The following is a 12,171-nucleotide window of genomic DNA, read 5'->3' on the forward strand; positions in this document are numbered from 1 at the left end:
TACACAACAACGGGATAGTAGAAGCTGGCTGGTCTAAAATGGAGGCAGTCAAATGTACTCCCAAGCTTGCGGCCTAGTCCCAGGTGGCTAGTTATGAGAGAGAGAAGGGGCCAGCTGGTCTGAAGTGGAAGGAGTCATGTGAACTCCTGAGCTTGCGGTAGTACCTGCTGACCCAGTCCCGTGTGGCTGGAAATAAGAGAGACAGAGAAGGAGGTACCACTGATCCAGATCCGAGTGGCTAAGGATAAGACAGAGAAGGAGTTGGCCGGTCTGAAATGGGGGGAATCATGTGGACTCATGAACTTGCAGCAGGTACCTGGTGACCCAGTCCTGGGTAACTGGGGATGAGACAGAGAAGGGCTGTGTGGGTAGCTGGGGTCTGAACTGAACAGGGAAGGGACACTGGAATTTTCCCAGGATGCAGTTGGCACATGGACTGAGATTTGTTAACCACCAGACAATGTGGTGTCAGATCAGGTGATCCTAGTCTCCTTAGACTGACTCATGCAACTGCCTATTCCACAAATGAATGAACGGGAAATTATAGTTCCGGCACTTGAATGCAGTATCAAAACCAGAGCCTCCTGGGCAAGATCCCTGCTCTAATGCCATAATTACACCTCGTTTCACACATTTTATGTGAACCACTAACAACTCAAAGTGTCCAAAGCCAAAGCCAAAAAACATAGCTGATTAATACAGTGAATTTAAAGTTGCAACAGAACTGCATGCAGATCCTTCCTGCCCCCTTACACTCTCAACTACATTTTCCAGCCTGCTGTAGCTCCCACAGGTAATCCCCCGAATGCTAGTACTATAGATAGCATTTCCCTTTTTTAAATATTACTAAAATACTTGCATGTTTTCAATGTGATAAAAATAAAATTCTTCAAAACTATCATAGCATTTGTTTTTAAGACAAAGAAGAAAAAATTGACATCAGGCAATTTTAACAGTAATGTAGTACATGGGGCAGAATTAAAACAAGTGTCTTTGAAAAAACAGATATTAAGAAGGAATGGTATGTGGCTAAAAACCACGTGAAGAGATGCTCGCAATCATAAGCCATAAGATAGATGCAAATCAAAACTACAATGGTATACAATCTCACTCCAGCAATAACAGCACTGATCAAAAAAACAGAAAACGAATGCTGGCAAGGTTGTGGGTATATTGGGATTCTTATACAGTGCCGATGGGAATGTAAAATGGTATCACCACTCTGGAAAATGGTATGGTGCTTCCTTAAAAAGCTAGAAATAGAAATACCATGTGATCCAGCAACCCCACTCCTAGGTATATAACCAAAAACCAAACCAAACCCACTGCCGTCTAGTTGATTCCAACTCATAGTGACCCTACAGGACAGAGAAGAACTGCCCCATAGAGTTTCCAAGGAGCGTGTGGCAAATTCGAACTGCCGACCCTTTGGTTAGCAGCTGTAGCACTTAACCACTACACCACCAGGGTTACATCTTAGAGGAATAAGAGCCACGGCAACAATAGACATGCACACCCATGTTCATTGTAACATTATTCACAATAGCAAAGAGATGGAAACAACCTAAGTGCTATCAACAGATGAATGGATAAACAAACTGTGGTACATACACACCATAGAATACTACACAACAATAAAGAATAATGATGAAATCTGTGAAACATCTCACAACATGGATGAATCTGGAGGATATTAAGGTGAAAGCAATAGGTCAATCACAAAAAGGACAACTATTGTATGAGACCACTATTATAAACAGTCAAGAAAACGCTTACACATAGAAAGAAAAATTTTTGATAGTTACTAGGGATAGGAGGGGGAGGCAGAGAAAATCACTAACTAAAGAGTAGATGGGTGTTAACTTTGGTGAAGTGAAAGGCAATACACAATATGTGGGAAGTCAGCACAATATGACCAAGACAAGAGAAGACACTAAGAGGTAAGCAAGAATAAAAGGCAACGATGGTAAATATTATAACATATACAATCCTGTAACAACAGTAATAACAAACAATAATTCATGAGTAGATACACAGCTAGACATGCATGCTGAACAGGTGTGGAAGAGCATATGGAAGTATACCCACATGTACACATGGGCTTGGCTGTGGATATTTCCACACACACATTTGCAAGTGCTGGATGTATATTCATATATAAAATAGAGTATACAGGGGCACAATCATGGAAAAATCCTAGATATAACCAAACACCTCACAGGACTGAGTTACCGTACTTGAAGGCTAAGGACCATAGTCTTGGGGGATATCTAGGTCAATTGGCGTAACATAGTTCATAAAGAATACATTCTACATCTTCCTTTGGTGAGTAGCATCAGGGATCTTAAAAGCTTGCGAGCAGCCATCTAAGATACAACCACTGGTTTCTTTCAGTCTGGAACAAAGAAGACTGAAGAAAACTAAAGACTCAAGGAAATACTTAGTCCAAAGGACTAATGGACCACAGGAACCACAGCCTCTACTAGCCTGAGACCAGAAGAACTAGAAGGTGACCAGCTACCACTACTGACTGCTCTGACCAGGACCACAAGAGAAGGTTCCGTTTAGAGTGGGAAAAAAAATGCAGAACAAAATTCAGATTCATAAAAAAGACCAGATTTACAGGTCTAAGACAGACTAAAGGAACTTCTGAGACTATGGCCCTTAGGCACCCTTCTAACTTGGAACAGAAACCATTCCCAGAGATTACCTTTCAGCCAAATAATAGATAGGCCTATAAAATAAACAATAGTTCCCATAAGAAAAGTGCTCCTTAGAACAGTCATCTAATCATCTATATGAGGCCAAAAGGGCAACATTTGCCCGAAAGCAAAGACCAGAGGGCAGTAAGTGGTAGAAAAACCTGACAAATGGAAATAGGGAACTCAAGGTGGATTGCAAGCAATGCCATGGAACAATTTGTGTATAAACTATTGGACGGGAAACTAATTTGCTCTGTAAATTTTTACCTAAAGTATAATTAAAAAAAAAAAAGAAAGAAAGGAATGGTATGGCCTCTAAACAGAGATACGCACAGGGGAGAACAATGGAGGTACTGGAAATCACATTTGAAATAACCTGGAACCTAGAGATGGGGCTTTGGATGAGAGGGAGACAGAGACACGTGTGCACACACACACCACAGCATCCCTATACCAGTGAGTCATGTGTGCCTTACAGGACACAGAATGAGAAAAGCTGTGGAACTGGGGCAGCATGCCTTAAGTGCAGGCATCTGGGACATAAATAAGATCAACTGTTTTGTATTTCTCATTTTCTTTCATTTTTTTCACAAGTTCTAATCTTCCTTCTATGCCCATTTCCACACAACATTCAGTTGATAGCTTTCTGAAAGACAGGGATTTGCACTCTTACCAGCACAGGCATAAATGTAATAAAAGGGACAACCTGGGAAGCAAGCTGCAAACAACTGTTCCCAACTTTACTCTTTGTAATGCTCAGATATCTATCTATGCATTGCTCTATGCTCAGATCCACCATGTATCTCAATGCAGGGTAGAGCATTACACGGCCTGGCAGGTGTTGGCAGATATCCAAACCGTAGGAAAAGGATGACATCTCAGAAAAGTCTTGAAATAGCCTACAGAAATTAGGGAACTGCAACTGGTCCCCAGAGAGAGCACAATAATTATACATGAATATCAGTACAAAACAAGAGGAAAAATGTAATTCCCAAAACAGAACTATCTTTAATCAAAATCCTTAGGTTTTTGGGGTGGCACAAATGGTTAAGAACTCAACTACTAGCCAAAAGGTAGGCAGTTCAAACCCACTCAGAGGCACTTCGAAAGACATGCCTGGCGATTTGCTTCCAAAAAGTCACAACCTTGAAAACCCTACGGAGCAGTTCTACCCTGCACAAACGGGGTTGCCGTGAGTTGGAATCAACCTGGTGGCAACGAACAACAACAAGACTAGTATGAAAGCCAATTTTCCAAATCTGTCCTGACTGCTTCATCTCTCTCTCTTTCTCTGTAGCAGCCATTTCAGAAGCCCTATCTCCTCACACCTGTGCCACAGCATCTCAGCAAATACAACTGCCTCTTAATTCGGAGAGGAAAAATAAGCCAACGAATTCTCATTTGACTTCTTGCCATCGTATTAGCAAACTCACCCACTTCTGAACCTATGTTTTCCTTCATCTTTCCTGTAACAAACAGAAGACACTAACCCCTATTCCTGGCAAAGCGAAAAATTCCTTTACTTCCCCCCTGGAGCCCATGCCCTTGTATCTCCTCAGAGCTTGTGTTCCCCTGATTATCTTGTTTGTTTAACCTCTCCGTGTTGTTTAAAATCTCTCTCTACTGGGTTCTTCCCTTCGCATTAAACACACTCAAGCCTGTCCCACTGAATAAAAACAACTCTTCTCGTTTTTTTACTCCTCTTCCCCAGAATCAAATTTCTTAAAGAGCTGTCTACAGTCAATTTTTCAATGTCCATTTGCTCCTTAGCCCACTTCAACCTGAATTCCTCCCACACTGTTCACGTTCATTAGACTTTTCAGCCTGCTTCTGACTTGATATCCCGGCATTTTTTGCTACTGCTGACCACTTCCTTGCCTTTTAAACTCTCTGCTACATGCTCCTGGCTCCCACACACCTTTCCAGCCATTCTTGTCTCCTCTCCAATATCTTCAGCACAGCTCCCTTTCCTGAGCTCCAGAGCCTGACCTCATGCCACACTGACCAGGTCCATCTAGATGTTTCATCTGCTTCAGAAACTTTGGGTCCAAAACTGACTCATAAACGGCTTCTCCAAATCTCAGTGAATCAAGCCATATGCAGGCATAGTCCACCCACTCACCAAGTCCCGTTGATTGTATATCCCTATTTAGCCCACATCTCTCCATTCCCACTATCCTACACTAGCACGGCCACCATTATCTTTCCTGAATTAATGGACATCCTTCCAAGTGGTCTCTGGCCACTAGCATTGCTCCTGCCCATCCATTATACTAATCCGTTCTACTACTCATTGCTGCCACAGCGGTCTTTCCAAAGGTCAGTCTATTCATCCAACCAAAAACCAAGCCCGCTGCCATCGAGTCAATTTCGACTCACAGTAACCCTACAGGACAAAGTAGAACTACCTCATGGGGTTCCCAAGGAGTGACTGGTGGATTCCAACTGCTGACCTTTTGGTTAGCGGCGGGACATATAACCACCGCACCACAGCTTGCCCTCTTTCTTCAGATAAAAATCTAAATTCCTTATTATGGTTTACAATCTAAACTGCTCAATCTTTAGCCTCACCTCTCATCTTTCTCCTTCCTTGTTCTCCACTATGCTCCAGACAGAGTGTCTTTCTAGTCTTCTCATAAGCCCCACTCTCTAGGGCTTTATCAAAACTGTTTCCTCTAAGTGAAACATCTACTGCCTAGGCTGAACTAACAACCACTCATCGGAATCACTCTCATCCTAGACAGGGTGTCCCTGCAACATGCTCCCACAGCGCCTGACTGCCCAACATCTGTTTACCACACCTTGTAATGACTTCTTGTTTCTCTATCTGTGAACCTCCCTGAGTAGAAGGCTCTGTGAGGCCACGCCCCGTGTCTGTTTTGTTCACCATTTTATCCACAGTGCCCTAGCACAGTTATTGGCATGTGGGAGATAGTAATTATTAAATAAAGTAATAAATTACTGAACAAATACCATTTGTTACTTTCATAAAAGTAACCATTTATATTTACATGGGAAGTTGCTGTAGTTACAGAATATATTTAACTCATAAGGGTTTAATTTAAGGTAACTTTGCAGAAACAGGTTTCATTATACAAGGTCAGATAAATAAGAAGAGTTGTTTACACTCTGCAGGACACTTTTTGCCCCAAGGCATACCCAAATCCTTCTAGTAACAGCAAGTATTGTAAAAAGTTACCTTGAACATAAAATTCAAGAACTAGCCCACTCCGAGGAGAGAGCTTCCCACCCCCACTGCTGTACTGCCAAGTGAGGTGATTACACAGATGTGTACAGGAATAAAAGAGCTCCATACTTCATCTTCTGATTATCTCAGCAGCTTTATCCGTTAATCTCAGGGCCCATTCCCAAACATGATTGAGTAACAAAAAGGCCTAATGCCCAATCCTACCAGCCTCTGTCCCCTTCTGAGTTGGGAATGCAGCTGATGGTTTGCAGAGCTCCATTTTTCTTTAGGTGGTATGCTGCCAGCTTCCTGGAAATATGGATGTGTGCCCATGAACGGTACCATTCTAAAGCTGGGTGGCAATGGAAACCATACAAAGGATCTGGTCAATAGGATACCTTGATTTCACCTCAGAGCTGGAGATGAACCTTTATGAACCAAAGAGCCCCCACATTTTCATTTTTAGGAAAGTTCTGAGTCTATTCCTGTCTTTCTTCACTGTGATTTTATCATTTGATCATTCCAACAGATTGTAAAAACTTGGTTTTAAACCAGCAAATGCAGAGTTCTCAAACAAAGAGGTACAGTATTTATTCTCAAAAAGCAATGTGCTTTTTAAAGAAATACTAAGAAGACACAGGATAGAATGGATCCTCACTGTATGTGCATATGATCTGTACGGAGCCCTGGTGGCGCCGGCGCCGTGGTTAAAAGCTATGGCTGCTAACCAAAAGGTCAGCAGTTCAAATCTACCAGCCGTTCCTTGGAAATCCTATGGGGCAGTTCTCCTCTGTCCTATAGGGTCACTATGAGTCAGAATCGACTCGATGGCAATGGTTTTTTTTTATGATGGATATGACCCTTACCCCTTGACCTCCACTCTGAATTCCAACTAAAAAAAAAAAAAAAAAAAAGGGCACCTTATATTTACTACTTTGCTAACTGTTAAATGAACTCACACTTCTAATTTCATGTGGTTAAAAAAATTAAACATCAAAGAAAATGTACCCTTATCAGCAACAGGAATGTTCTTTCTTCCTTGTCACTCCCCAAACCTAGATTCTGACATTTCAGGGAGAGGAGGAGATAAAGAGTTTACCTCAGAAATATCATTAATTAAAATGGATCTCTAGATTTTTTTCTAAACAGTTTTCTTTCTTTAAGTTCATTTTTAATGTCAAGAACAATGCCCTACCTCCCTCCCCCCCACCCCAATTTCCAGTTATTCATACATTTCATCAAATTCTATGGCTCTTACTCCCCAGCAAAAATAAAAAAATTGTCACCACCACTCTGCGGGCACTTTGAAAACTGAATGTAAGCCTGTGTGACATTACAAGTAGTGGGGTGAGTGACCCTGAGTAAGGAAGAGCTAGGGACTGTGACAACTAACAACTCTAACAGAAATTAAAGAATTTTTGAGCCTGAAAGAATAATCTGTTCTCATGTTAATGGGTCTTGATAATAATTTTTAAAGGATAGAACAGAAATAGAGAAAATGTGATATTCAAGCATAATGGTCTTTAAACAGAATGTTTTTCAAAGTTTTCCATGAGATACCAGTGAGACTTTAAGGCTAATATTGTAGCTATAATTGAGCCACTTATCAGGAATGCAGCTGTAGCAAACGAACTGAAAACCACAAAATGCACAAATTATGAGCCCCATTCAAGAACAAAAATGGCTAAAATTATATAGCCGATTTATAATAAAAGTAAAATGCTTATTTTTCATACCAATATTCTATCAGCTCTAATACTAACATGCATAATTGGACGAGGAATAAAAAGAAGAACAACCTGTCTCCACACTTTTACCCCCTCTCTGTGGCCAGAAAAACACAATGAAAGAGCTGAGGCATTGTTCTACTTGAGGTCAGATCACCTGGAATGCATTTATCATAGAATCACTAAGTCCAGCTTACAGGTGGCCTGGTAGTAAGTGAAGTTACGACCAAGGAGCTATAAAACAACCCATGAATTCACATCTGTATCATAGGTGACTACTAAAATAAAGGGTATTAAACAATTTGATAAAGTGGCTATTATTAAATAACAATGGTATACATGAATATAGAACTTCAATAATGATTATAGTTTGGTAAGTTCTTGGCAGATCTAGACATGAAAATTAGTTCTTAGACATTTTATCTTGAATTAAACACTGGGGTGGTGCCAAAGACAAATGTTTTTGAACATGAGACTATAAGAAAAGGCCAGAATTTTCCTCTTTGGGGTTTTATGGCACAGAAGTAACCTATAATTTGTAAAGAGGAATAAACTCTTTTCTTGGTTAGAGAGTTTACACTAGTATTAGACTGACTGATTTTCAAAGTATTCCACATTGCTATTTGGAGGATTTTCTCAAGCCATGCCCCCAGAAAAGCTTATCTCCCTGGTGTGGTTAAGGATTTTTTTATCAGAGTAAATAAGGACTTCCACAAAGAGTGCCTGCAGGATTATACATTCACAACTGTTTTCTATACTGACTCCCACTCACAGTGAATAAAAAGGTCAAAACCAAGGGCTTGTTAGGTGGGGCTCTTGAATTTCATAAGTGAAGCAGCTGTAAACCCCATGAGCACAAGGTCATGGCCTGTCTTATTAACTGCTTATATCCTAGCCTCTAAAATCACGCCTGGCACTTAGTTGGCACTCACAGATCAATTTAACTCCATTCATCTAACTGAAATGGTCACAGACCAAACTACCCCAACACACTGAAGCCCACTCTGTTGTCTCCTTGTTGGCTCCTTTTTCTCTAATCTTCTTTAAATGCCAGTGTTCCCCAGGACTTATCCTAGGCAGCCCTTGTCTTTTAATTAAAGATGCATGCATTCCTTGTGCAAACCTAGTGGGTTCATATGTCATCTCCATGGTGATAACTCTTAAATCTCTTTATCTACAAGCCCAAAATATGTCTCATGCTCAACATACCCAAGTTGAGCTAATCTAGCTTATGTCCTCCTGTCCCTCCCCTATACTCAAACCCATTCCTTCCTGGCCCAGCTTTGTGAATGTCACCACATCCACCCAGATGCCTAAACCAAACACTTAGTGCTCACACTACCTTACCTTCACACTCTGCATCCAACCCAAGTTCTGTCATTTTTACCTTCTAAATGTTTGTCGAATCCATTAAAATTTCTCTATCCCAACTGCTACCACCATAAAATCCTGATCACTATAATATTTTCCTAGATCACAGTAAAAAGCCTCCTAATATTGTCTCCTTTCAAACATTTCTCCATACCAGAGCCAGAAGGCAAATCTCTTAACATTGCTCCCGTTTTAAATCCTTCAGTAGTTTCCCATTTTCCTCAGAAGGTCTCATTGCTTTAAGAAAGCACAGCTCATTCGTGATTTGGTCTATGAGTACCTGTCTGCCCTGGTCCAGCTGCTAGAACTCCACACACTACATTCCAACATCCTGACCTCCGTTTTCTTATCCAAGGGCCTCTGCCCCCTACCCAAATACTCATGACATTTTTAATCCCTATTGTGCTAATAGATATTATCCATCAGACCTCAGCTACCATATTCTCTGGAATCTTCTCAAATATTAATACTGGTTCTAAGTGATCTTAATTTGGGTTCCCACAGCATTCCCCACCTTTCTACTTACCATGCACTATACCACACTACTTTATACCAGCCTATTTACTTGTCAAATGGGGGCAGTGGTGATTCAGGGGTAGCAGTCTTGCCTTCCACATGGAAGGCCTGGGTTTGATTCCCGGCCAATGCACCTCATGTGCGGCCACCACCAACCTGTCAGTGGAGGCTTGCGTGTTGCTATGATGCTGAGCAGGTTTCAGTGGAGCTTCCAGGCTAAGACAGTAGGAAGAAAAGCCTGGTGATCTACTCCTTAAAATCAGCCAGTGAAAACCCTGTGGATCATAATGGTCAGAACCACAACCAGTCATGGGGATGACACAGGACCGGGCAGTGTTTCATTCCATTCAGTTGTGCATGGGGTCGTCAAGAGTTGGCAGCCGGCTAAAATGCAGCTAACAACAACATTTACTTGTCACGGGTCCCTGGTTTGCACAGTTAACGCACTCAGTTGCTAACCAAAAGGTTGGAGGTTTGAGTCCACCCAGAAGTGCCTTGGAAGAAAAGCCTGGTGATCTACTTCCAAAAAAATCAGTCATTGAAAACCCTATGGGGCACAGTTCTACCTTGACAAACATGGGGTCGTTATGAGTTGGAATCGATTTGATGGCAACTGGTTACTGGTCTTCCTCCTCTAAACTCTAAGTAAGGTGAAAGCATGGGTGTGTCTTTGCATATGAGCATCCAGCAAATATCCAGGCTCACTATACGCTAGTAATAAAGTTATCCCTTCTGATCCTCAGTTTCCCTGTCTGTAAAATGGGAATAACTATTTCAAAGGATTACTCTAAAGATTCAGTGGGCTTTATATGCAAAGTGCTTATCTCCATGTTTCCTATATCAAAATTTCTAAACGTATTAGCTGAAAATATTAACATATGAATAAATATTTATTGATAAGACTAATTGGCTTGAAATCGAGCAAATAAAATGAACAAGACACGTAACCATCCCAAAGGAGCCCAGTAAAGGAAACACTCATGTTAACAAAATACAAAGTGGTAAGTGCTGAATTGATTTATGTACAAAGAATAATAGAAGCACAAAGCAATAAATGACTTGCAGTAATTAAGCTCGTTCTCCAAGAAGAGGCAAATAGAAGTTTCCAGAAGATGAGGGGAAACACTCAAAACAATCTCTAGTCAGGCACTCTCTTCCCAACTACAACCTCTATTTAAAATTACTTCAGATAGCTTATTGTATTTTAATGAGTTTTTTTTGAGCTTTAAATTTTTGGTGTGTCAACAGAAAATACCAACCAATTCCTAGTAGTAAACTGTTTTCTTCTCTCCATTCATCCATCTATTGATATGTCAGGAATAGGATAAACAAAGGCCCATTTTGTTCAGTGGAATATTTTGATCATGGAATTTTTTCAAGAAGACAGAAAAGCAGCTGTGACTAGTTCCCGTTAAATCTTTTAAATCAGAAGAAGATAAAAAGAGATAGCCCTTCACCTCCTTCCCTGAGGAGGTTTATTAGTTAATACATTTTCCAGCAATGTGGTCCATGAATTACAGATGACACAGTAGGAAATCAGACTTTCCAATTAATAATTTAAGCTGAGGAATTTGTGTTAGAGGAAAACACTGAAAAAGAAGAAAAGAATTTCTATATAGTGCCAAATCATTTATACTATGTATCTGTTATTTGGATTTAAAATTATAGAAAATAATCTGTTCTGTTCTTTAAACGAAGGATTAGAGACACTGCGTGGCAAAAAAAGGAACCTGAGCATTTTATAATAAAAACTTGGCAGGCTAGAGCCTTAAAAAGATACAGTAAGGATCCTTCCTGTTGTTTACCCCAAAGACAAGCAATCCTCTTGCTCTTTTCTCATTATTATTATTTTCCATTGAATCTACAGTGAAAACTTGCAGAGCAGTGAATCTGTATCAGCATGCTCAACAAAACCAGTATCAATAAATACTTTTGAAACTGAACTAAGCAGTACAAAAGCTGCCAGCGTCAATGTGGTGTTTGTTAAATTACAACAAGCAAACCATAAAGCCATCAAACCTGAAGATGGTTTCCTTTCAACTTACCACATTGAAGAGGAAACCTTGCCAATCCATACAATAGTCTAGTATTTGATCTTTTTTTTTAATGGTAATTTTAACAGCAAATACACAACAAACTCTATTCACAAAGTCAACACACCCTAGACCCTCTTTTCACATTGTTTCTCTGTTTATGTGAATTACAAGAACAGATTTATGATTGTTATCTAATACAAAACAGCATCTTGTTACTTCAGTAAATAAACACTGGATTCCATGGGGCTGGGGAAGCCTGAAAGATGAATAAATTTCCTAATTCTCAAGAAGCTTGGCTGAGGAGACAAGATAAGGACATAAATAACAAGTAACAGAAGTGAAGCTAAAACCATAGGATATCGTTTCTGATCTAGCAAACTGTCAAAGTTATCCACGTGTACGTGCACACACGTCTAGGGAGGGTAGCTGGCCTGCTGCAGGCGGGTGTAAGTTGTCAGCGCCTTTCTGAGCACATTAGGTAATATATATTTAGAGCCATAAAACTGGTCAAAGCATTTGACTCAATACTTCCATGTATGAAAAGTTTACCTAAGAAAATAAGAGGTGTAGAAGAAACTTAAACAGAAAGATATTCATCCCAGAACTACAAGAATGAAAAACCTGAAATAACT

At 40.4% G+C, this 12,171-nt stretch overlaps 1 protein-coding gene across 9 annotated transcripts in view; it reads right to left on the minus strand.

Moving 5' to 3' along the window:
* SIPA1L2 (signal induced proliferation associated 1 like 2) overlaps positions 1-12,171 on the minus strand; it is a 264,129-nt gene that overhangs the window by 146,113 nt on the left and 105,845 nt on the right. The window lies entirely within an intron of this gene.

The sequence above is a fragment of the Loxodonta africana genome, chromosome 25 (assembly GCF_030014295.1).
Source record: "Loxodonta africana isolate mLoxAfr1 chromosome 25, mLoxAfr1.hap2, whole genome shotgun sequence".
NCBI lineage: Eukaryota > Metazoa > Chordata > Mammalia > Proboscidea > Elephantidae > Loxodonta > Loxodonta africana.